Below are 27,202 nucleotides of genomic sequence, written 5' to 3' on the forward strand. Positions count from 1 at the left end.
GCTTTAACTGACGTTTTTAAAAAAGAAGTTGTTTTGAAATGAAAAATGAAATTTTTGTTTTTAAAATGTTAAATTTCAACCATTTCCAGATTCTTTTTTCAAAAAATTTGAAACTCAGGAAAGTCGTAGAAATTGACCCTTTCCCACAAACAGGTTTGGTTTCGATGAATCAGCATTTCCCAACAGAAAACCATTTTGTTGGAAAATTCCAAACCAGCTCCATGAGACCTGCTGGGCCCTGCTCTCCCTGCAGTGCCACTCCTGGGGTGCGTGTTGTTCTGCACCTGAGTGCGTTGCCTGCCTCATTGTGTCTTACAGTCACGTTGGACGACTGCATGGTCCCAGTTCTATCAATCATTTTAGTCTCCTCTCTATTTCGTTCAGCTTGGATCAAGTCTTTAAACCCTGGGCCCAAAAGCTCATGGCCAGGTCCTGTGGCACCCCCAGTCTCCAGCAGTGTTCCCCATGTCCCTTTCCCACCCCTATTCTGACATTCTCATTTAATCATGTCTCACCCACTGTAGATTTCTTAAGTGGCTTCTGAAATCAGTGGGAGTTAGACACCTAAATGCCTTTGAGGATCTAGGCCTAAGTGTTTGGGCACATTTCTTAGGCCCTAACTCATTCTTTACTCAGGCCAAAATGTTCAAACCTGTGGGGCTAAAATTAAGCACCAAAATCTATATTTAGGCACCTAAATAAGTAACTTGATTTTCAAAGATGCTGAGCAACTGCAGTTCCCACTAACTTCACTGGGAGTTTTGCCTTTTTAAGGACTGAGTAAAATCTAAGCCAGAACCTCAGGAGATGGCCATTAGAGAGCTCTGGTGTACACTCAAAGTCAGACCAGCAGAAATCAGCAGTCAGATTCCAGGGCCGACCCAGGCAGCCACGGCGTTAAACCAACCTCACAGACAAAGCAGAACCTCACTCAGTCTTTAATATACACTATCTCATGCTGTCCCAGGCAAAGCCTGATTATCTGCTTCCCAGACACTTGAGAATTTCCTTTGTCTATTTAATTTCATGCTTGTCATCAAACTAGTCATTAAATGGCTGAGTATTAAGGGAAAAATTCAAAGCTTTCTGCTCTGTCTTGTTTAATCTCTCAATTCTCTACCCCTCCTTTTCCATTCTAAAAACAGGCTGCAGAGAAAGAGACAGGGGCACCACTGAGGACACCTCAGCGAACCCTCTACTCAATGTGCTGCGGCAGTCAAAGCAGCTCACAAGATACAGGATGCGTAAGCAATGGGATGGAGACTAGCACAGAGACTATTCTAATGCCTTTATATAACGCAAAGGTGCAGTCTCATCTGGATGCTGTGCGCAGCACAGGTCACCCCATTTAAAAAAGGATATTGCAGGGTTTGAGGGGTTCAGAGAAGGCTGATGAGAAAGATCAAGGGCCTGGAAAAGTTCTCATATGAAGAGAGAGAGAATAGATTGGGATTGTTACCTAAGAGAGGAGACAAGTAAGAGGAGGCATGATAAAAATACATAAAGTAGTGAATGATCTTGAGCTTCTGGTTTCCCTGTCTCATAACTAAGGCTAAGATTTTGTCATGGATATTTTTAGTAAAAGTCACGGACAGATCATGGGCAATTACTAAAAATATCCATGACAAAATGGGGAGCTTAGCTGCAGGGTCCCCACACTGCCTGCAGTGGCTGGGCAGCTGCAGGGCCCTGTTCAGAGCTCTGGGGGCACCCAACACCTGTGGGGGCTGGGAGCTCAAGGGTCCCCCACCGCCTGCAGATTGGAGCTGTGGGGTCCCCCCGCCGCCACTCGGAGTTCCTGGGGCACCACAGCTCCCAGTCACCGCCCCCGGTGGGGGGACCCTGCAGCTCCCAGCCACCGTGGGCTGAAGTCACGGAGGTTTCTGGAAATCACAGATTTGGCGACTTCTGCGACCTCTGTGATAAAATCGTAGCCTTACTCATAACACATGATAAAGGGGGTAATCAATTAATTTGAGAGGTGATAAATTCAAAACCAATAAAACACTTTTACACACTGTGTGAAATGAGACAGTGGAACTCACTACCACAGGATATTGTTGAGACCAAGAATTTAGCAAGATTCAAAGAGAAATTGCACTTGGATATTGAGAACAATGAGAGTTAGAATAGTTAATTCTATCAAACATTTTGGAAGGGATATAAATCTTCGTGCTACAATCCCTAACCATTAAGGATTAGGGTGAGTCCTTCAGAGCTACAGATTATCCCACATCTCCCTAGTGTGGGGTTTCTTGCATCTTCCGCTGAGGCATCTTGTGCTGGCCAGAGTTGCAGACAAGATTCCTAGATTCCAAGGCCAGAAGGGACTATTATGATCACCTAGTCTGATCTCCTGTACAACACATGCCAGAGAACTGCCCCCAAAATAATTCTCAGAGCAGAGATTTTAGAAAAACATCCAGTTTTGATATAAATCAAGTTGCCAGTGGCAGAGACTCCACCACAACCCTTGGTAAATTGTACCCATGATTAACTACCCTCTCTGTTAAAAACTGATGCCTTATTTCCAGTGTGAATTTGTCTGTCTTCAACTTCCAGCCACTGGATCATGTTGTACCTTTCTCTACTAGACTGAACAGCCCATTACTTACAATTTGTTCCCCATGTAAGTATTTATACACTATACTCAGGTCACCCTTCAACCTTTTATTTGTTAAGCTAAATAGTTTGACCTCCTTGAGTCTACCACTGTAAGGCAGGTTTTCTCATCCTTTAATCATTCTTGTGGCTCTTTTCTGAACCCTCTCCAATTTATCAACATCCTTCTTGAATTGTGGACACCAGAATTGGACACAGGATTCCAGCAGTGGTCACACTAGGGCCAAATACAGAGTGAAGATAATCTCTCTACTCCTACTCAAGATTCCCCTATTTATCCATCCCAGGATCGCATTAGTTCTTTTGGCCACAGAGTCACACTGGGAGCTCATGGTCAGCTGACTATCCACCTGACCCCCAAAACTTTTTCAAAGTCACTCCTTCCTAGGATATAGTCCCCCAATCTGTGTTTATTCCTAGACATATACATTTACATTTAGCCATATTAAAACACCTACTGTTTGCTTGTATCTAGTGTACCAAGTGATCCAGATCACTTGGAATCAGTGACATGTTCTCTTCATTATTTACCACTTCCCGGATTTTTGTGTCATCTTCAAATTTTAACAATAATGATTTTATGTTTTCTTTCAAGTCATTAATAAAATGTTAAATAGCACGGGGGCAAGAATCAATCTCCCCAGGAACCCACTAGTAACACACCAGTTCAATGACAATTCCCTATTTATAATTACATTTTGAGACCACCAGATCATTAATAAAAATGTAAACATCCCAGGACCAAGAAACCTACTGTTTGATGATGATTCCCAGTTTATACTTACATGCTGAGATCTATCAGCTTGCCAGTTTATAATCTATTTAATGTGGGCCATGTTTATTTTATATCTTTCAAGTTTTGTGATCAAAATGTCACGTGCCCCCAAGTCAAATCTAAGTGTATTACATCGATATCATTATTACCCTTATCAAAATGTCAAACCAGTAATCTCATCAAAAAAGATCTAATATTAGTCTAACCGGATCTATTTTCTATAAACCCATGTTGATGGCCATTAATTATATTACCCTCCTTTAGTTCTTTCTTAATCAAGTCCCGTATCAGCATTAATGGTCCAGTGAGCCCCTCAGCCAGCTGTTTTAAAACTACTGGATGCAAATTATCCATACCTGCTAATTTTAAAATGTCTAACTTTAGTAGTTGCTGTTTAACATCCTCCTGAGATACCAGTGGAATGGCAAGACTGTTATCACCTGATCCAGCTGCTTAATCTGTTTTCCCCAAACACATAACAGAAATATGTATTGAACGCTTCTGCATTATTCTTACTAATTCTACACTGCCGTTGTTGGGATGCTTTTTGTTCCTAATATACTTTCAAAAACGCTTCTTTGTAATGTCCTTAACTTTACCGGCCATAGATTGCTTCTTTGCTTCCTTTATCAATTTTATACAGTTCATAACCTCTGATTATATTCATTACTGTCAACTTCCCCTTTCTTCCATTTGTTATATTTTATATTTTTATTATTTTTATAGCTGCCTTCAGTCTCTAAGCCAAGTTTGTTTTTAACCAATATGTCCTGCTTCCTTGATTGTTAGATTGTGGCTTTTGGGGGCATCTAGTGAAGTGTTCAATTCCCATTTATCATTCACATTTTTATTATTAAAGTCTTCTTCCTAGCTGATTTGGCTCATTGTTGGTTTCAGCTTTGTGAAACTGGCCCATTTAAAGCATCAAGTATATTTATCACTGGTCTGGACTTCATTCTGTTGGCACATTATAAATGTGATCAAGTCATGATCACTTGTACTAAACTGCCATTAATTTTTAGTTCTGTCATCATTTCCTCTTTATCTGTCAAGACGAGGTCTAATATAGAATTCTCTTGAGTTGAATGCAATGTTTTTTCAGTTAGGAAATGTACGTCTAGAATATTTGGAAATTGCAAGGATGTTTTAGTACTGGCAGTATGACACCTCCAGCACGTGTTACTCAAAGTGAAGTCACCCACGATCATGCCTTTGTTCCTACACATTATAGATAGGTATGTAAGGAGATGGTCATCCTGTTCCCTAGTATCATCTGGTGGCCTGAAGCAGATATTGACTAAGACGCCATCTTGTTCTTTGATCCATAAGCATTCAAGATTTTTTTCCAGGCTATCAGTGACTTGAAAACAGGTAATGCCATTTTTGAAATAGAGTGCCACTTCCCCTCCCCTTTTGACCATTTGATTCTTCCTAAATAGGTTATAACCATTGATTTTAACTAGGGCTATCAATTAATTGCAGTTAATTCATGTGATTAACTCGAAAAAATTAATCGTGATTTAAAAAATTAATCGCAATTGATCAGTTTTAATCGCACTGTTAAATAATAGAATACCAACTGAAATGTATTAAATATTTTGGATGTTTTTTCTACATTTTCAAATATATTGATTTAAATTACAACACAGAATACAAAGTGTACAGTGCTCACTTTATATTATTATTTTGATTACAAATATTTGCATTGTAAAAGTGATAAACAAAATAGTATTTTTCAATTCATCTCATACAAGTACTGTAGTGCAATCTCTTTATCGAGAAAGTGCAGTTTACAAACACAGGTTTTTTTGTGACATAAATGCACTCAAAACCAAAAAAATATAAAACTTTAGAGCCTACAAGTCCACTCAGTCCTACCTCTTGTTCAGCCAATCACTGAGACAAACAAGTTTGTTTACATTTAAGGGAGATAATGCTGCCCGCTTCTTATTTACAATGTCACCTGAAAGTGAGAACAGATGTTCGCATGCCACTTTTGTAACTGGCGTTGCAAGGTATTTACGTGCCAGATATGCTAAACATCTGTATGCCTCTTCATGCTTTGGCAACCATTAAAGAGGACATGCTTCCATGCTAATGATGCTTGTTAAAAAATTAATGCATTAATTAAATTTGTGACTGAACTCCTTGGGATAGAATTATATGTCTCCTGTTCTGTGTTCTACCCACATTCTGCCATATATTTCATGTTATAGCAGACTTTGATGATGACCCAGCACATGTTTGTTTTAAGAACACTTTCACCTCAGATTTGACAAAACGCAAAGAAGGTACCAGTGTGAGATTTCTAAAGATAACTAGAGCACTCAACCTAAGGTTTAAGAATCTGAAGTGCCTTCCAAAATCTGAGGTGTGGAACATGCTTTCAGAAGTCTTAAAAGAGCAACATTCCAATGTGGAAACTACAGAACCTGAACCACCAAAAAAGGTGACTCAGATGATGAAAATGAACATGTGTCGGTCCACACTGCTTTGGATTGTTATCAAGCAAAAGCCGTCATCAGCAGAGACACATGTCCTCTAGAATGGTGGTCGAAGCATGAAGGGACACATTAATCTTTACAACATCTGGCACATAAATATCTTGCGACGCTGGCTACAACGGTGCCATGCGAATGCCTGTTCTCACTTTCAGTTGACACTGTAAACAAGAAGCGGACAGCATTATCTCCTGTAAATGTAAAGAAACTTGTTTGTCTGAGCGATTGGCTGAACAAGAAGTAGGACTGAATGGATTTGTAGGCTCTAAAGTTTTACATTGTTTTATTTTTGAATGCAGTTATTTTTTGTACATAATTCTACATTTGTAAGTTCAACTTTCATGATAAAAAGACTGCACTACAGTACTTGTATTGGGTGAATTGAAAAATACTATTTCTTTTGTTTCTTTTTTACAGTGCAAATATTTGTCATCAAAAATAAAGTGAGGACTGTACACTTTGTATTCTGTGTTGTAATTGAAATCAATATACTTGATAATGTGGAAAACATCCAAAAATATTTCAATAAATGGTATTCTATTACTGTTTAACAGTACAATTAATCATGATTTTTTAAATCGCTTGACGGCCCTAGTTTTAACATTCCAAGTGTGCTAATCATCCCCCAGCATTCTGTAATGCCAACTAGATCGAATGTATGTTCAGAAATGAACAATTCCAACTCCCTTAGTTTCTTACCCAGCTCCTAGCACTGGTGTATCGGCAATTCAAGAATGTCTTCTCTTCATGTCCTTTGCTTCCTTGATGAATTTTGTTCTCAACCTCTCAATTTTGTACTGAGTGCTCAGATCTTACCACTTTTTGCCCTCCCCATTTGTTATTAGAGGACAACAGGGTTGGGATGCACTGGCAGAGCTGGGGGAGTACAGGGGGTTGAGGTGCAGGGTGGTCGGGGTACATTGGCAGGGCTGAGACTGCAGGGCGGTTGAGCTGCAGGAAGCTTGGGACCCAGAGTGGTTGGGGTGCATTGGCAGAGCTGGGTGTGCAAGGCTTGTGGTGCTATGCAGTGCAGGCAGGCTGGGGCGCACTGGCATTGCTGGGGGATGCAGGAAAGTTGGGGTGCATGGGCAGAGCTGGGGGTGTAGGGCATTGGAGGGAAGGCTTCGGGTGCACTGGCTGAGCAGCAGAGCGCAAAAGTGCAGGGGGCTGGGGCACTGGAAGAGCTGGGTGGTACTATGTCTTCCTCCCCTGACCCCCCAATCTTTCTCCCCTCCCCTCAAACCCATCCCTACTTACCCCCCTCCCCACAATCCCCTCTCCCCTCGCTGCAGCCCCACACCACTCTCCACTCTATTCCTCTACTCCTCTGACTCCATACTGCTCTCTGCCCAGGAAACGTTCACATGCCTAATTCTGCCCCTCCCGCCACAAAGACTTTGTCATCAAAATCCAATTGCCACCCATGACTCACAAATTATAGCACCCTCCAGACACTTATTCCAAAACTCCCTTTGTCTAATATGGGGGACTGTGATTGACTTATCCTTAGTTATGTTAACTGATGGGTGAGTTCACAATCACCTGTCTCAATGAGGTCTGTGATTCACCCAGACATTAGTACCTCTCAGTTTAACAGTACAGAAAGAAACAAGTTTTTGGGGGCAGCCTGTAACTCGGGGACCCGTAGGTCAAATGATCCCAAATTTAAAATTTGGATCACTAGTGCTACTCTGCGCCCCCAGGAGGCCCACCAGATTTCCAAGCCATCAGACTAACCATTCCTATTTTAAAGCACTTTCAAAAGTTGAGTTTTAAAAGTCATAAAATGGTAGGAGTGGAAACCCTCTAGCTGTTTTTCTGTAATGGTGCATACACAGTGTAAAAATGTATATTTTCTTAAATCATGGACTCAGAGAATTGCAGGATTGAAATGGACCTAGAGTGGTCATCTAGTCCAGTCCCCTGCACTCATGGCAGGACTAAGCGTAATCTAAACCAACCCTGTGAGCTGTTTGTCTGACCTGCTCTTAAAAATTTCCAATGATGGAGATTCCACAGCCTCCATCTTACTGTTCTTAATTTGGATTCCCCAAAGATTTAGTGGGCCCCATGCACTATCTTGGGTAAAACTGGACAGATTGCGACCTTTCTGACCCATAGCTCATCAACAGCTTGATCTCTAACTCAGAGCAAAAAGCCCCACCTGGAAACTTTTATTAAAATGGCTATATCTGGGGGCTTCCATCTCCAGAACCCCTGGCTCAAATCACTGCAAATGTGGGTCACTCTACTACCCTGCACTCTCCTGAGGCACACCAAATTTCAGAGAACCCTAAGTCAATTTTAAAAGACTTAGGGAAGATTGACATTTAAAGAGGTGTCATAACCTAACTATGATTTAGTTGGGGTTGGTCCTGCTTTGAGCAGGGGGTTGGACTAGATGACCTCCTGAGGTCTCTTCCAATCCTGATCTTCTCTGATTCTATGACACAGTGGTGCTTCCTTGCCACTGTCATCTAGAGGACCATAGATCAAACCTGTGACACGGAACAACTCTGAAAATCCTGTCCCAGTGAGAGTGCTGAGCACAACAGTGTTTGTACCTTCCTGGCCAGCCCCTGCACCTCAGGGAGCACTGCTGACCAGGACTCCTCTGAGATAGGAGTTAACAACGTGGATTCGACTGCAAATTCCCTGGACTTAGAGGGCCAAATAGTGAGGTCCACAGTGAATGTTTACTCAGTCCTTAGGCTTATCCTGGGCATTTGCCAGAGTAAACCATGAGCAAGGACGGGAGGATTTGGTCCCTGCCTTCGTGGGTCACAACTGAGAATACCAAATTCAGGTCAAACTGCTGAGAAATAGGGCAAACACACTCCAGAACTGGTGGTTATTCTCTCATAAGATATACCAAACCAGCAACAAAAGTCAACTTCTGTTTCACCACACTGGCTAACAAGAAGTCAGAAAAGCAATTTCCTCAGGCATTCCAGATGTGGATTCAACACCCAGACACTAGACTTAAAGATGAGTGGTTCTGTAAAACCAGTTTAATCAAACAAAGGGTTCTTCCGATCCCAAAGAACCAGCCACAAACCCCAGTCAATATACAACTCAGATCTTACCCCAAAATCACACTGTTGCCAATCCTTTAGTATCTAAAATCTAAAAGTTTATTTAAAGAAAGAAAGAAAGAAAGAAAATTAAAATTGGTTAAAGAAATCAAATACATACAATAATTGCAAAGTTCTTGGATCAGGCTTGTAGCAGTGATGGAATAAACTGCTGGCTGAAGTCAAGTCTCTGGTTGCTTCCAAATCACTGGAAGGTCCACAGTGTCACAAAATGCTCCCATTAGTATAAGTCCATAGTCCAGAGGCTTGAGCAGGAAAGAGGCTGGAGCTTGAAAGAGACAAAATGGAGATTTTTCAGCACCTTTTATACCTTCTGCCATGTGGAGGGAAGGAAATCCATTGTCTCAAACAAAGCCCTCAGCATGGCTAGTGGAAAATTACAGGTAAAAGATGGAGTTTGGAGTCACATGGGCAAGTCACGTATCCCTGAGTGATTTCACTTAGTCACAGGAAAAGCCATTACCAATACCCGACAGAACGTTCACAGATCCGTCCATTCAGTGTAGATGGGTGTCTTCCATTGTGAGTTAGGTGTCCTTTTTATGAGCCACTTAACTTGAATAGTTTCTTCACAATGTGCTGGCTAAACACCTTGTTGCTGTTTCCCAGAAGCAAACACATTAGAAATGCAGATATAGCGCCAATACTCATAACTTCAGATTCAAAAATGATATATGCATGCAAATAGCATAATCATATTCAGCAAATCATTACCTTTCCATAGACACCTTACTTGACACAATTTATACAAGATTTGTTGCAATTATATAACAGTGGTAGCGAGAATCATCTACAGCAGGAGCCTCAAACTCAAATGACCACGAGGGCCACATGAGGACTAGTACACTGGCCTGAAGGCCACATCACTGAAACCTTTTCATACAACGATACAAAAGTATAGTCAAAAATGAAAAAAATGAACTACAGCTAAATGAAACCTGTGGGGTCCTGCTGAACATATCATGGCTCACCTGCCCCATCAGCTACTCTGGAGGCACCAAGAGGGTTTTGATCTGAAAGGGAAAATGGAGAGCCTGGGCAAGACACTTGGTTCTCACCTCCTGAGTCTAGGATTTAAAGCCAAACTGATGTTACATGATATGAGTTTTCTGGTCTCAGCTTAGGCTCTGGTGGTCAAGTCTCTTGGGACTCCTGTCTGTTGATTTAAAGGTAGTCTAGGGCTCTGGGGCCAGAGGTATGGCAACATGTGCAGGATGCAGTCCTTGAGACTCCCCCAGCTCTGAGCACCTGGGCTGGGGTTAAAAGCAAAGAGGACACTAGCTTCCACAAGGTGATGTTCTGTTGTAACCATTCGTGTGGGGGAAGAGCTTCCTAGTTCATGTACACAAAAGAATGAAAATGCTGAAGGGGCAGGCAGCAGCCAGCTGCAGTTTGCAGGCAGGGAACATGTGCAGCATGTGAGCACGTCTTATAACAGGAGGCAGGAGGTGCTGTCCTGATAGAGGATAGAGGAACATTGATCTGATTCAAGGAAACAAAACCATCCAAACCCCACCCTGAAGAGAACTTCCCACCCAAATCGCTCATCCCACAGCGCTGCAAACCTTCCACCTTCGGCAGACAGCAGCCAAAGCAGAATGTCAAACCACCTCACTCAAATGACAAAACACGTCCCGTCCCTGCCCCTATTCCAACCCCTTCCCCAAATCCCCGCCCTGGCCCTGCCTCCTCCCCAAGCACGCCACGTTCCCGCAGCTCAAGGGGAGCTTGGCTGCTGGTGGGTGCAGACCAACCACTAAATTTTCCCCGTGGGTGCTCCAGCCGCGGAGCACCGAGTTGGCGCCTATGGCGAGCCACAGGAAATAACTCCGCGGGCTGCGTGTTTGAGACCCCTGATCTGCAGGGTTATATTTTATTAGATAACGTCACACAAGATTTTAGCAAAAGCTCCTCTATAACATTCTTCAGAAAACTCTCTCCGTCCCTGCCAAACAAACAATCCAGAGAAGGGATTTGCTCCCCTCACGCCTGTTTGCAAAGGGGATCCAGGCAGGATGCTGCTCGCAGCAAGGCTTCTCTCTCTACCACCAAGTTCCAGACTGGATTGACAGAAAAGTAGTCCCAGGGCCTCTCTGTGTCAGAAAGTTCTCACAAAAAACATGCCCCAGCCCCTGGAGTGCCCAGGCTAGCATGCAAAATGACAAGCTAAGGGAGCAGAGCAGGAGCTGTCTGGAATGGTGGAGACCGCCGAAGCAAGGAGAGGAAAATGAATGGTGACTTTAGTTTAAGTTGGTCCAATTAAAGATATTACCTCACAACCTTGTATTTAGTTTAATTTGACATTTTAGGTTGCAGTCAGGGATACTGTACCAAGAGTCCACTACTGGACAGCAGTCTAGAGATAGGATGAGAACCTATCTCACTGACTCTCTGTGTGACTCTGGACAAGTCATTTCATTCTCTTTGTGCCTCAGTTTTCAAATTTGTAAAAAGAAGATTACAAGACTTAATCTGTAATGTTTGCAGAATATTTCAAGATTCTAGGATTCAAGATGCCATGCAAGTGCAAAGGATAATGTGATCACTGATATACATAATATATTTACCACGTATATCTCAGATAGGGAGTTTCTCCCGATGCAGTCCTAGCAGTAGCCTCAACATTCAAATCATTCACTTGCATTCTCTTCCTTCAGGGTGTCTAAGATTTTCCAGAATGGTTTCTTCTGGTGCAACCACATTAGTGAAAGTTAAGACTGTGATGGGGAGCAGAAGTGAAAGTCATGAGTCTTGCAGCTGTACTGATTCACAACATAGGATCATAGAAGATTAGGGTTGGAAGAGACCTCAGGAGGTCATCTAGTCCAACCCCCTGCTCAAAGCAGGACCAACACCAACTAAATCATCCCAGCCAGGGCTTTGTCAAGCCTGAACTTAAAAACCTCTCAGGATGGAGATTCCACCACCTCCTTAGGTAACCCATTCCAGTGCTTCACCACCCTCCTAGTGAAATAGTTTTCCTAAAATCCAACCTAGACCTCCCCTAGTGCAACTTGAGACCATTGTTCCTTGTTCTGTCATCTGCCACCACTGAGAACAGCCGAGCTCCATCCTCTTTGGAGCCCCCTTCAGGTAGTTGAAGGCTGCAAACAGAGTAGCAAAAAGTTGGTGTAGTGGTTCTCAACCTGCGGACTGTGAACCCCTTGTGGCCCAGTCAACAAATAGCTGCAGCCCATGTGACATCCTCAGGGCTATAAAGGTAGTGTATATATTGTGTGGATGTGGCCCATATAACACATAGAGAGCTGCATATGCAGCCCACAGTGGTAAACAGGTTGAGAACCACTGGGTTAGTGTGATGCGGGTAGATGTCTTTTCAACTCTCCTGTGGTTTTGCCTGATATCTGAATCCTTCAGTGAATAGGGATTATACCCTGTGTAGCCTGATCTATAGATTATGAATACAAATTCCCAGTAATCACTTTGAGGGTTCACAGGTTCTTGTCCCAAGATCAGGCCCAGTATTATTAAAATTATTATATAGTTGGGAACCCCGATGTGCACAGGTGCAACATTCACACTATAGGAACTCTTTTAGATTTACAAATAATTTATTAATACATTTAGCGAAGTCTCACACACTCTAACTCAGTAAGGTAGATAGAGGTAATACAGAAAGTACAGCTGAACATCCATACTCCCACCATCCCTTGCAAAACAACCTGAAATGTTAGCCATTATCTTCCTCATCACTGTTACCATCATTCTGGCCCCTCCCAAGGGCCACATCGCTCTCCCAACTGCCCTGGGATGCCACTTTTATAATATGTTACGTTGACGTTACCATGTCTAATGCATATTCAAGAGGGGTTTCTCCCCTCTTCCTTATTTGTATTTCCTCCCCTTACCAATGTTAAGATGTCCTTTTTCTATAGGTTGGTGTATTTATGATTTCACCCCTTTATCATATATGTCAATTCGTTGCCATGGCACTCTTGCAGTCAGATGTTCCATCTAAAACCTTCCAGAAGCTGGTGTCAGTTCATGTTCAGTGGATGGCTGATGTCATTATCGACAAAATTCCCTGCCCTGCACTCTACTTCCAGTTCCCTAAAACTTATGAGTTACCTAAGTTTAATTATGCCAAAGTTCGTAGGCCTTAAGCCTCATGCTAACTGCTGAAGCCAGCGTCTTTCAGGATACAAGCCTGTAGGTTTCCTTGCATTACTGCTGAATATAATAAAGTAGAATATAATGCAATGCAGTGAATATAATAGAGGTAAGCTGGCCCACTATGCTACACTTGTTGGCATGATTTTCAAATCTGGTTCCTGTGTCAAGCCATAAAGCAGCTGTGTGTGATCTGGATTAGTTTGACAACACTTGTCCTAAAAAGCACTGTTTAGTGAGCTGAATGGGAGACCAGAAGAGCCGGGCCTATGACTTCCAAAAGTAACTCCTTATTCAGTGTTTGGATTCCTAATTTTAGAAACTGCGGGGGGGGGGGGGGGGGAGCTTTCAGAAAGTGCTGAGCACCCTCCCTCTGACAATCAGCTTCTTCAAGGTATCTCCAACTGAGTCCCCCAAAACACTCCTCAGTTCTGACCATGGAGGCCCTGGTTTCTAGTCCTCACTCTGTTATTGCTTTACTGTGTGACTGTGGGCAGCTCAGCCTCTCTCTGATCAGTTTCCTCCTGTGTGTCATGGGGATAATAGTATACACTTTTGCAGAGCAGCCTGAGGTCCCCAGATGGAAGGCACCAGGTTAGTGTGACATTGTTATTGGGACAAAAATTCCGCCTGAGGAACACATCAGCAAATCTGCTGGCAGAGCAGGGGTGGGCTGCTCATGAGAGGAACTAGTCAGGCTAATGGAAATGTGGGGCACATTTTCAAGTAGTGAGCGCTACAACTGAGAACAGATTTTCAGGAACCTTGGTCCCAGCAATTCCCATTGTGACACTTTTATTCAGACTGTTCTTTGGGGAATCTGACCACTTGTTCTACTGCCTACAAAGGTGCTGTGATAGGGTGTACCCTCCCCACAACAGGCGCTGAGCTGTTTTCAAAATCTAGCTCCAATTGTGGGTGCTGAGCATTTTGAAAATTCTGGCCTTTGGTGCAAACCAAGCCCAGACTAACCAGGTCTGATGCCAGCTTCACTGCAAAGAATCTCCAAAGCCCCTGAAATGCCTTTTGTCTGTTTGATCCACTCCTAGCTCTGCTGAGTAACACCACCATCATGGGGAGGGTTTGATGTGGAATTCCATCTCACAGCAGTAGGTCACAAAAGTTCATAACAAGGGCTGGATCCTGCCCAAATGGGAGCAAAGCGCTGCACTGACAGGCAGGGTTCAAGTCGCTTGCCCTGCTATCTCCAGCTCTGGAGAGCAGCAGAACTGCCTAACAGCTCCCCTCCTCTGACTGGGGTGATGACTGTTGAGGTTACTTTAACCACTGCCTCTAAGGGCCAGGTGAGAAGTGATTAGTGGGACAGCCTGGACACAAGGTACCTCGATCCTGCAGTACTGAGCATGGCTGCCATATTACTCCGTGCTAGTGGCAGGAGGGAGGTTGAAGAGGGGAGCATGTAGCTAAACATCTTGTTGGCCTAAGAAGGATGGTGCATTAGCCCATGTCTCCTTAGACATACCAGTCCCCACCCATGCCCCGCCCCTTTGCTGTCTCTTGCACAATGGCAAACTGCCTACAAACTGGTGGGCATGGCAGCCCTAGCTGGCAGCCAATCTTACTGCCACCTCCCAGACACATTACTGGGGAAATGTGCTTCATTCAGAGAAGGGAGGAGGTGCCATGCACCTTTACAAAGGTCAGTGCTCAGGCAGGTTTGAGATCAGCATGCTGCCCAGATTTGAAGGATCTTGATGGATAAGCCTCTGACTTTCTTCTCATGTTTTCTTTTTCTGACTCCCTCCCTCCCCCAATGCTCCCAAAGTGCTGTGAGGCGCTCTGTGAGGTCTGGCTTATGTAAAAGAGAGCCTGTCAAAGTTCGGACATGCAGGTCCCATAGCCTGGAGCTGGATTGAGTGATGAGTCTCTATCAAGCACTCATCTACATTTCTCGTTCCTTCAGCATGCCCTGAGGTTTGGCATTCCTTGCTTTCAAAGCTCCACGGTTATTAGTATTAAGGAGGCACGCTCATCTCCTAGAAACCTCGGGAACAGTGAGTGTGCAAGAGAGTGCCTGTGTGGGTGTGTGCATATACGTGTCTCGCTGTCAGCGTGTTAGGGACTGGGGTTAGAAAAACAGCCCTATTATTGGGGTCTGATCCTAACAGAGTGACAAGGTCTTCTCTTCAGAAAGATTCCTAGGGGGCGAGGCCGGGCAGGGCAAGAACAAGCCTCTTCTGCCCCTGCCATGCTCTGCTGACTGTGGATTGGGGTCACATCCTGAAATAGTAGCGAGACAAAGGTGACTTTGCCAAGAGTTGGATTTCCTTAGGGGTGCCATTGTGACTTTAGCCACAGCTCTGAGTAGGGGGCAGTGCAGAGCTAAAGGAGAGTTTGAGCGGCTCTTCTCAAGGCACATTACGGCTGTTGGTTGCTCAACAATCAAAAAATCCCAACCTTTGGCCTTGGAGTTAACAAGACCTGTTAACACGAAATCCTTTTCCTCCACTAGGAGATAGCACAGGAATGACCTGGGGATGTATTAGACAGTGATAAGTGGTTCTTTCCATCCCCTTTTATCCTGTTTACAATACAGGGGCTTTCCTTGAACAAAACTCCTCTTTACCCTCCATGCACCTGGCTGTTGTGGCTAAATGAGCCAATTTGCTGACAGGCTCTCCCTGGAAGGACTCAACGTCTAGCCTCCAGAGACCTAAAAAAGAGCTTTGTGGAGCTCGAACGCTTGTCTCTTTGACCAACAGAAGTTGGGCCAATAAAGATATTAGCTCGCCTACCTTGTCTCTCAAAGTCTAACAAGCATACCAGCTTGCCTTCAGAAAAAACACTTTCTCCACAAAAGAAAAGCAGAAAAACATTACAGTGCTGCCAACATATCTGGCCATTTTCTTAAAGCCACAGCTCCTAGAGGCATGTGACTATGGGAGAATCTCAGGGTTGTTTTTAAGTGTTTTGGTTTGGGGGTGGGGTTTTGTTTTGTTTTTTGGTTGGTATGGGGGTTTTTTGTTTCTTTGGTTTTTTTAAGTGAGTTTCTAGCCCTTGTGGTTTTCAGAGAAAAGTTTTAGACTGTGACTTGAGTGTGACTGAAAGGCTCTGACACTGGAAGGCAAGTAAAAAGAAGACAACATATTTGTTCATTTTTTGTTTTGTTTGTCTCATGCATCTTGATTCTGGGAGGCTTGATTCCTGATTTTGGAACACTTGGGATTGGTTCTTTTTCCAAAGAACTGCACCTGGCCTGTTGTGTTACTGTTCAGAATTTGATGGATCAGCTAGGAACAGAAAAGATGGATCCATGAGGAGACTGGATTTGACTTCAGCAGGTTTAACTTCATTTATTAGTGAAGCAGTTCAGGATAATGACCCTTTGTAAAATTGATCCACTTATTCCCTCCTTTGCAATTTCCAGGCCAAATTCTCTGTTTCAAAGCAAATCTGAGCTTTCTAACTCCTGCTACACTTACCTGAAATTCCAAAGTGAATCCTGCTTGCTTCTTACATCAACGTTTGCTATAAAAATCCTGGATTTAGCACTTAACTGGCAGTTCTGTTGATGATACATGTCAGAGAATGAAACAGTTGAAACATTAGTAACTAAATGGATTCCGCACACTAGAACCAGCCCTTTATTTAGAGAAATGCCATTGCGTTGAGTGTAGGCCCTCACTTCACTCAGCAGAAACATGGACTGTAAATCAGGACAGGCATAGGCCCCGACTCTGTGGGTGCTCTAGGGCTGGAGCACCCATGGAAAAAAAAATAGTGGGGGCTCAGCACCCACCAGCGGGCCCCTCCTACCTTCCCCCCCAGCGCCACCCACCCACCGAGGATCAGCTGTTCAGCGATATGCAGGAGGTGCTGGGGGGGAGAAGGGGGAGCGGGAGCAGGGAGAGGCGGAATGAGGACGGGACTGGGCGACGCGTCGGGGAGGACGACTCCCCAGAGGCTGAGGAGTGGAAGGGACGGGGGGGCCAGAAGCGGAAGGGGTGGGACCAGTCCCTTCCAGCTGCTGGAACACTGCTGTGCAGTGTGGCGGCTGCCTGAGACAGCCTAGCTGTGGAGGAGGTGGATTCCTCTCCCTGCCCGAGCTTGGCTACCAGGGACCGCAGCTGAGCAAGCCAGAGCTCCCCCCTCCTCCCTGACACGTTTCTGGTTCGCTCAACCACGATCCCTGGCAAGCTACTCTGGGTGGGGAGCGGGAGTCACCTCCTCCCCATCCAGGCACTCTCAGACAACTGCTGGGCTGCAGAGCAGTGACAGGGGAGGGGCCAGCATTAGAAGCAACTTCCCCCCACCAGGGAGAGCGGTGGAGCATTTCGGGGGTGGGGGCCAGGCACAGCGGGAGGACAGAGTGCCTTCCCCTGCAGGTAATGTGGGGCGGGAGAGCATGGTGGCCCCGGGCTGGGTGCGGGTACATGTGACCAGTCATGTGATCTCCCCTTTAGATTGTGGCCCCCCCAGTACGGGGAGGCACCAGTCCCCTATGGCGAGGCATGCTCAGAGGAGGGGGCAGAACAGGACAGGAAGAGGTAACTAACAAGGAGCAGGGGTGGGAAGAGGTGGGGTCTTAGGGGAAGGGATGGAGTGGTGGCAGGGCCTGGGATAGAGCGAGGGGTGGAGCACCCCCGGGAAATCAGAAAGTTGGCATCTGTGAGGACAGGTGATATCTCACTTATTTACTCTCATTATGTTTTGGCATCATTAACTTCAGCTGAGGCTTGGTGCTGTTTCTGAAAGCTTTGGGAACATCTGGGGAGGATGCAGACCAGACGGGGATGGATCCTCAGCTGGCATATGATGAGCTTAGCTCCCTTGTGGTCAGTCTAGCTGTGACAACATACACCGGCTGAGGAGCCAGCCTGCTAGCATTACAAAAGATCATTTAAGAAAGTATGCAGCAATTTAACTTCAGTTGATTTTTTAATGTAAAAAAGCCCATAAACTAATCAAACCACTAACTCTTTAAACCTTAACTTCACTGTGTGACACAGAGGCTCCTTGGCAAAGGGTCCCCTGTTCTTTGCAAATAACTCTCACCTCAGACTGACCAGCTCACTATTCCAAACACATCTTACAGGATATTTATCCATAAAGAATAATAATGTAAGGCATCTACAGAAAGCTCGTAAATTTTCCCAATTCAAACCATTGCAAGATGTATGTATGGGTAATATTTAAGAAATAATGTAATTATATTAGGAATATGCTCTTAGTCACCAGGGGATAATATGTCTCAGTGAGGGCCGCCGGTTCAGGCAGGAGGGAGTTGTCACCCTGCCCAGTTTTGCCTTGCTCTGTATCAAGACTTTCAGTGGAAAACCATCAGAGGCCAATGTAAACAGTCAAACCCATTTGAAGGTAAAGAAGGAACTTTACAACAGACAGGTTCTCCCTGTCTGTGAATAGAAACAAAAGGCTGTTTTCAGTATAATGCAGAGGAGGGAGAAGCGCTGTGCATCCATTTCATTAGTATTTGGTATAAAAAGTCATTTGCTAAGCGAACTTAAGAGCTGCTAAAGGGACTTTCAGAGGGATTAGCTGCCGACTGTGCGTGGAAGTAGCAGGACATGGTGAGCAGTGCAGTTTGGTTGACTGTTTGTACTCTGTGTGTGGCCTCAGTAAGCAGGGTGCCTTGCTAAAGGCCAGGAGGCTCTGACTCTTGGAGTTCAGCTCAGCCCAGCCGTTTGAGTTTCTGAGTGGTTAATCGCTCCCTGGTGGTGAGGGGCAGAACTGAGCTGAGTGACACAGGGAAGAACAGGTATAAAAAGTCACTTGCTAGACAAATTCCAAAGCTGCGAACAGAGGCAGCCAACAGCAGAGTTTTGGAGGGAGTTGAGAGAGGGAATGCGAGAGGCTTTCCTTCCAGATTCAGCACTGTGTGTGATATCAGGATGGCCAGTGATGGAACAGTGGTAGTGAGCTGCAGTGGATGAACCATGTTCTTTTTCCTGCTTGAAGACATTTCCTGTGCATGAAGGATTTCATATGCATGAAGTGCAAATTGATGGCTGTGCCACAGGAGAAGATTCTTGGATTCGAGGGGCAAGTAAAGACACTGCTGAGAAACAAAGAAGCTTTAGGAGTTCCTAGACAGACAGGTTCAGGAAACATCAGTACTCCAGGTTTGAGTAAGAATGGAACTGGCCACCAAGGAATCAGAGAGAGTGGAAATCAGAGAGGAGGCCTGATACTTTGTAACCACCAGAGGCAAGAAGTCACAACAGCATTCTGCATGACTGGAGACAGATGAGGATGGGCAGGCTGTGGGCAGCAGAGAGAAGAGGACTGGGAGGAATTCCACGCAACTAGAAGTTTCCAGTCAATACCAGGTCCTCAATGTGGAAACTTTAGAAAATACCTGTCAATATCCAGCCAGTCCAAGGGAACAGAGAGATGTGCGGGAAACACACATGGATGGCAGTTCATCCCAACCTGTAAGAAAATCAAGCTTCTCTGCAAAGAGTTCTCCAACCATCCTAGGAAAACAGACAATCCTTGTTGGGAGACTCAATACTCAAAAGAATTGAAAGAATAGTCTACAACGGCCAGACAAACAACAGTATGATGCGCTGGAGCTAAAACATGAGACATCACTCTATGACTGCATAAGCTTCTGAAGTCGACGGGCAAGGATCCGTTGATGATGGTTCTTATCAGCCCTAAGGACACTGCAATGTGGGATACCCCACTGAAATTAGATGACTTCATGGAACTCGGAAACATACTGAAAAAAAAGAATGTCCACGCAATCTTCTCTGAGATCCTTCCTGGACCATGAGCAAAGGAAAACAGAAGACAGACGATTCTGGAAGTGAACAGCTGGCTACATAAGTAATGTAGAGAGGAGGGTTTTGATTTTATGATTTTGTCTACCTTCTCTGGGGAGATGGTGCTGTATAGTTTGAATGGGGTCCACCATGGGAGAAGGGTGGCTACAATGGACAGGAGAAGATTAAACTAATTGCAAAATGGGAGGGTAAAAAGAGGGAAGATATGAGCACTCAGCACAAGATCAAGATGTTGAGAACAAAATTAAGCAAGGACCTGAAGGAGTTGATGAGAAGAAATTATTTAATTGACTGTACACCGATGCTAGGAGACTGGGTAACATACAAGAGGATTTGGAATTGCTCACGTATGAGCATAAATTTGATCTAGTTGATATTACTTGGTGGGATGATTTGCACGTCTGAAATGCTAAAAATGGATTATATTTAGCAATGACAGAATGGGCAAAAGGGGAGGGCAAGTAGCACTCTATGTCAAAAATGGCATTACCTGTTTCCAACTCACTGATAACTTGGAAGAATATGATCTTAAATGCTTATAGATCTAGGTTCTAACATATAAAGCACAGTATGGGGTATTAGTTGGTGTCTGCTACAGGCAACCACATCACACTAGGAATCAGGATGACCGGCTACTTATGCACCTACCTACGTGTAGGAAGAAATGCTGCATGAGCATGGGGGATTTCAATTTAAGTGACATATACTGGAGGTGTCATGCTGCCAATATTAAAACATCCTGAGAACTATCAGATATTATAGATGACAATTTCCTAACTCAAAATGCACTGAAGTCAACATGTGGGAATTCTTTATTAGAATAACAGATAAAGAGAAAATGATCACAGAACTAAAAATTAATGGTAGCTTAGGTACAAGTGACCATGACTTGATCAAATTTAAAATGTGCAAGAAAAACAAAGTCCAGACCTGTAATATATATACTTGGTGCTTTAATATAGGCAATTTCATAAAGCTGAAACCAATTATGAGCCAAATCAGCTGGGAGGAAGAATTTAGCCAGAAAAAAAGTGTGAATGATAAGTGGGAATAATTTAAGAACACCTTACTAGATACCTCAAAAGCCACAACACCACAGCTGAGGAAGAAGGCTGTGCTGGTTAAAAAAACTGACCTGGTTTAGAGGTGAAATGAAGGCAGCTATAACAAATAAAAAGATATATACAATAAATGGAAGAAAGTGGAAGTTCATAGCAATGAATATAAATCAGAAGTTAGGAAATGTGGAAATTTGATAAAGGGAGCCAAGGGACAAGTGAGCTGTAGCTCACGAAAGCTTATGCTCAAATAGATTTGTTAGTCTCTAAGGTGCCACAAGTCCTCCTTTTCTTTCTTTTTTTTTTTTTTTAAAAGAGAGATCTATGGCCAGCAGAGTTAAAGACAATTAAGAAGAATTTTTTAAATATATAAGGAACACAAAAAATCCGGACATGGTATTTGTACATTGCTAAATGGAAATTGTAGAATTATCAACAATAATGCAGAAAAGGCAGAAGTGTTTAACAATATTGTTCTATACTTGGGGGGGAAATGATGATACAGTCTCATTATATGGTAATGTTAATGGTTTCCATTCCACTAGTATCTCTGGAGGATGTTTGTGACAGGGGGTATCCCTGAATGCACTGGGATTTGTGACTTAAATTTTAATTCCCCACCTGCAGAGACTTAAGGAGGCCCACAAACGGAAGAGCCTCCCTTGCAAACAGCAAGGAAGTGGAGCCTATGTTGGAACCACCCAGTCTAGATAACTGGGTGTGATCAAGTTCTCCCACCAAGGTCTCTGCTACAATGTTAAACAGAAGCTAGGAAAGTTAGACATTTTTAAATCAGCAGATCCAGATTACTTGCATCCAAGGATTTTAAAAGAGCAGGCTCAGGAGCTTGCTGGACCATGAATCATAGAAATGTAGGACTGGAAGGGACCTTGATAGGTCATCTGTTCCAGTCCCCCATACAAAGGCAGGACTAAGTATTATCTAGACCATCACTGACAGGTGTTTGTCTAATCTGGGTGCTTAATTACCCCTTGTGACAGAGCGCACTTGCCCCGCACTGGTACCATGAGGGTTAACTCTACTCTCTGGACTGAGGAGGCCATGCCCCTGCAGCCCTGCTGGGCATACTCTGGCTGGAGACTAGATATAAAGGGTAACAGCTCGGCTCATTCAGGGCTGACCACTGAAGAGGGAGGACGCACGCACGCACGCACCGAGCTACAGGCCGGGAACCACGGAAGGCCCAGATGGCGGAAGCCAGGGACACTGACACTCTGGAGGACACCCAAGGAGTTTCAGAGCTGCTGGGAGCCACACTGGCCGAGGAGCCCAGAGACCCCGGGGACGCTGCATCAGGAACATGGTAGGAAGTAGCTCATGAGGACCAGTTATTGTGCCACGTGGGGTCAGTGTGCTTCGGGCGGATTTCCTGACAGGACCCTGAGCTGGGACCCCATTGAGAAGGGAGGGCCTGGGTCCCCCTACCCAGCAGCCAACCCCCCGCCCCAGGCAGCGGCCCAATCCCCCAACCCGCTGCCAGGCCAAACAGCCCTAGTGAAGAGGGCCATTATACTGACTCTGGCCGCTGGGCCACGCAGCCATGAGAAAGGGCTGTTAGACTGACTCTGGCCAATAAGCCACACAGCCCTGCTAAACAGGACAGCCCTATTGGCTCTGACTGCTAGGTGAAACAGCCCTGAGAGAAGGCAGCCATATCAACTTTTACCCATAGGTAAGTCCCAAGACAAGTGACGGTTGTATAGACTCAATCAGGGGGCTCATCCGCGGTGGAGGAAGGCATCCCCTGACCAGCTCCGTTCCAGACTACAGGCACTATAAAGGAGCCTCTACAGGGGCTGAAGGTGGAATGTAAGGACCTGGTTGTGAATGCAAACTAGGCCCTGCCCTGCCCTCACTCTTTAAGCGGGAGGCTCAGGACACTTCCAGAGACCTAGTGTTTCCCCAGCCAAAAAAAACTCCAGGACCCTCCTCTGGAGGTTGGCCAGGGTACCTGGGGGCAGGCTAAGGTTGTTGAACCAATGCCAAAGCATAGACAGGACCAACTAGTTGATGACCAATGCCCTCCTCCAAACGGAAAGGCGCCACCCATGCCCGCAACTGGTCAATTACCATGGCCTCCAAGTTGGCCTAATTATACAGTGGGGAGGGATTGATGGCAAACAGGTAGATGCCCAGATAGAGCAGCAAACCCATACCCAGTGGATAGTGTGGAGAGCAGGTGGGAGGGAATCCACCTGCCACCCATCCCCGACCATCAGAGCTCTCGACCCAGCTGGGCAGAAGAGGCTGCTGAGTGGATTGTTTGGAAAGACTATGCGCAGCAGGTCTTCCGGGTCCTGGGCCATGAGGAGCACGTCATCAGCATACGCCAACAGGCCTATCCTCAAGGCCAAGTCACCAAGCATCTATCTCTTCAACTGATTGCAAAGATGACAAAGGAAGGACTTGATGGCAATGGCATATAACTGATCAGACAGAAGGCAGCCCTGAAACACTCCCTGACCAAAGCTGACCGGTCAAAACAGGTCCAGTTGAGCTTGACCATACACTCTGCAAAGGCTTCCAGTACCTGGAAGAACCCCACAAAATGGGGACTGAAGCCAAATGCCCACAGTGTAAGGCTTGTTTTTAGCTTTCACCATTTTGTTTTGTATAAGTGGCTGTTTGCCCTCCGTCTTTGACCCTCTTCTTGTTCATCAATTACCGCCCTTTTTCTGTACGAGCGGGAAAATTGTGTCATGTGACTTGGGAATAGCCTGCCTAGTAACATGAGAGCATAAAAGCCCAGCACACCCTGTGAAGCGTGCTGTCCCTCCCAAAGGAAGCCAGTGTCTGCAGAATAACATCAAGAAAGATCAACTCACCTGTTCCCAAGTGTGGTCCTGATCCTGTTCCTAATCCTCATCGTCCAGTCTGTTGTGTTCCTGGTTGTTGTCCTCTTCTGTTCCGGTTCCAGCTGTGGTCCTGATCCTGTTGTGGCATCCCTGTTCCCTTCCTGGTATCCCTGTGAAATGGTGATATACAGTTTTACCTGTTTATCTTGTTAACCCACTTATAGTTTTGGGGTCCTGGCTTTATGCCAATTTGTGTGTTAACCAAGTTACTTGTAATAAATCTTATTGTTGTTTGCACCCCAGTAATTGCTTAGTACTCTTCCTCTGGCAGGAAGGTCTGGGGGTGAGGAAAGGGATTGCTACCGGTGATCAGATACAGACCAAGGGGTACCTGTAGTAAGGAGGAAGGGGGAACTATTTCCTGGCTTCTCTTCCAACCCATTGGGGGTTTAACAGCAGGATTCCCATGAGAGAACAGTGATCTACCCTGTCAAATGCTTTTTCCTAATCAAGGGACAGGAAGGCAAGAGACAGACCAACTCTACATGCTATCCAGAGAAGGTTCCAGATCAGATAAAGGTTGTCAGAAATAGTCCAGCCCAGAAGAGTGTATGCCTGGTCGGAGTGGATCATATCTGCCCGAAGAGACTTCAGCTGCAGCAAGATGGCTTTAGCTACAACCTTATAAACTGTGCTGGAAAATGATACTTGGTGCCAATTCCTCAAGTTGCAGAGGTCCCCCCTTTTTGGTAGCTGGTTGAACACAGCCTGCCTACATGACAGTAGAGACCAACTTCCAGGGACTCAGCCCAAACAGTAGCAAGGTCCAGGCCAGGGACCTCCCAGAACGTGCAGAAGAACTCCACAGTCAGCCTGTCGATGCCCAAGGGTTTGTTAGTGGGCATCAGATGGAGGGCTTCTGAGAACTCAACCAGAGTGAGAGGACACTCCAGCCAGTCCTAGTCACCCATGCTCACCATTGGGAGTTTATCTGGCAGGACCCCACAAGCACTGCCTTCGGATCCAGAGAGAAACGGTCAGCATAGAAAGCCCTAGCCCTTTCTTGCATCTTCTCCAGATCTGTAAGAGGTACTGTCCTCTGTCAGAAGACAGGTATTTTTTAGCACCCATCCTCTTCTCCAGGGCACAGAAGTGGGAGCTGTGATCCACCTCCTGAAGGAGTTGGATACACAACCAGACAAAAGTACCATGGGCCAAATGGCCATCAATGGCCTGGAGCTTGTCCATGCTGAGGGAAAGGCATACTTCTTCCCTTGCCAAGTCAGCTAAAATTCCTACAAGGACTCCACAGAGCCCACATCCTCCAACAGGCTGTTATTAAAATGCCAATAAGCCACCCCCAACCACTCAGGTATAAGATCAACATTCACAAAAACTAAATGATAGTCTGAGTAGGGGGTCAGCCGAATGTCAGAGGAACAGGCCCATGTTAAAGCATGAAATGTAAATTCTGTCCAACTGTGATTGGCGCAATTCCACCTAGACAAAGCTGAAGGAGGTGGCGCTGTCTGGGTGCCGGTTGTGCCAAACACCCACCAAGGCATGATGGTCAAGAATCCCTCTGAGGACGTTAGTGGTGGCCACTAGTCAGTCGACCCTCAGCCTGGGCTTGGCTGTAGTCTCTTCCAGTCCCCTGCCCCTTGGTCCCCTATATAAGTCCCAACTCCTAGGCAAGCTCCCTCTTCCTCACAGGCATTGACTTCACTCCCAGGGTCCTGTCTGGGTCTAATTACCTCCAGTCTCCGGCACTGCTCCCCAGGTCCAGCTACTGGTCATTGATGGAGGGCATACGTCTAGAACCCCCCTCAGGGCTGCAGTGTCTGCAACACCACCATGCTAGGCTCAACAGAACTAACAGACCCTTCATTCTTGCCCCAAGTGCTGAGTTAAAGGGGCTCAGGGCTGGGAGCTGGTGCCACCTCAACAGGCTCAGAGCCCATGAATCCAGCATCACCAATCCCCTTGGAAGGCCCTGGACCCTAGATCTTGAATGGGCTTGAGACCGAGCTGCTCCGCCTTAGAGGAGGACATCTCAGAATGCCTGGCACCTCACTGCTCGGTGCCAGCCAATGCTGCTACAACAACGGGCTCAACGGTTGAAAGGCCTGCACCACCATTTACTGGGCAGAGACCAGGGTTGGGGGCGCCTCCAGGGTAGGGCAGGGTCAAGGGCAGGAGGAGGAAGAGAGGTGTCACCATAATAGCTTCAGCGCCCAGACTAGGGAGATGGTCATCCCCACATAGGTCAGCTAGACCCAGAGCCCTGATCGCTCCCAAACAGTCTGAGAGATCCCCACTCACAGAGTTTGCCCCACTGGCGAGGCAGAAATCTCAATCTTGGCACCAACTGCGGGGACAGACGTTAAGGACACAGGCAGACTCCTCCACAATGGGCTCCTCCAGGGGAGGGACAGCACCAATAAACCCCGCCCCCACAAAAAAAACCCCCAAACCCTGCTCCTCAGCCAGCTCCTCCCACTGCACTTTCCCCCGTGGGGGGGGGGGGGCAATAAACGGGGCAGAGCAGCAGCACTGCCCCCGCCGCCCCAGAGGAAACCTGATCCAGAACTGACGGGAAGCAGCTATGCTCCAGCCCCGTGCTTAGCTCTAGCTCTGTGCCTGCCCCCGAGGCTATCTCCCCAGCAGTACCACCAGGGTCAGCCGGTGAGAGGGAATCTGCCAGCAGGGGCCACATCTCCCCCCACAAGCGGTCACTCTCCCTCTTCCGCCGTCATCTCCCCTGCCAAGGGCCCACAGGCTGATGATCAGCAGGGTCACCTGCCTATAACCGTTAAAAAAAGAACCAGAGAAGTTCATGGAGGCCAGGTCCATCGACGGCGATTAGCCAGGATGGGCAGGGAGGGCGTCCCGAGCCTCTGCTTGCCAGAGCTGGGAATGGGCGACGGGGGACGGATCACCCGAGGACTCCCCGTCCCGTTCACTCCCTGGGGGCACCTGGCCCTGGCCGGACAGGACACTGGGCTGGACGGACCTGGCTCTGACCCAGTCTGGCCCTTGTGACAGTCTGACGTTCACCCCCGTGCTCGGAGCAAGGGGGCGGGGAGGCCAGCCCAGGGGCTCTCTCTACAGGGCCTGCCGCGCCCTCCCGCCGCGGGGGGCGGGGCGGCACCGCCCCACGGGCCGGGGCCGGCTGAACGCACTCGGCCTCACGCGGGCCCGCGCCTGGGGAGAGGCGGCGGCCGGGGGGCAGCGGACGCCGCCGGCGCAGGCTGGGAAGGGGCCCCAGCTCGGCGGCCTTCACGCCGCCCGCTCAGCACGGGGCTGCCAGCGCCCCACGGTCGCGGTGCCTCGGAGCAGCCCGCGGGGTCCCTCGGCCGGGCGCGCTGAGAGACCGGCCCACGCGCAGCCCCGCGGCGCCCCCCAGTGGCCCAGGACGCTCCTCGCGCGGCCGGGCC

The 27,202-nt window shown here is 46.4% G+C and overlaps 1 long non-coding RNA gene across 5 annotated transcripts in view; it reads right to left on the reverse strand.

Moving 5' to 3' along the window:
- Positions 1 to 26,061, reverse strand: part of LOC141978578 (uncharacterized) — a 32,988-nt gene extending 6,927 nt beyond the window's left edge. Inside the window, exons 1-5 of one of the 5 annotated variants that reach the window (XR_012636401.1) lie at positions 25,520 to 26,061; positions 23,796 to 23,935; positions 16,568 to 16,650; positions 11,561 to 11,710; positions 8,943 to 10,449 (exon numbers count right to left, since the gene is read on the reverse strand). This is a non-coding gene — a long non-coding RNA (uncharacterized LOC141978578). Of the gene's footprint in view, positions 1 to 8,942; positions 10,450 to 11,560; positions 11,711 to 16,567; positions 16,651 to 23,795; positions 24,736 to 25,519 lie in introns of those variants that run through there. The other 4 variants (XR_012636398.1, XR_012636400.1, XR_012636399.1 and 1 more) reach the window with 4 other exon arrangements.
- Positions 26,062 to 27,202: the final 1,141 nt, after the last annotated feature.

The sequence above is a fragment of the Natator depressus genome, chromosome 27 (assembly GCF_965152275.1).
Source record: "Natator depressus isolate rNatDep1 chromosome 27, rNatDep2.hap1, whole genome shotgun sequence".
Taxonomy (NCBI): domain Eukaryota; kingdom Metazoa; phylum Chordata; order Testudines; family Cheloniidae; genus Natator; species Natator depressus.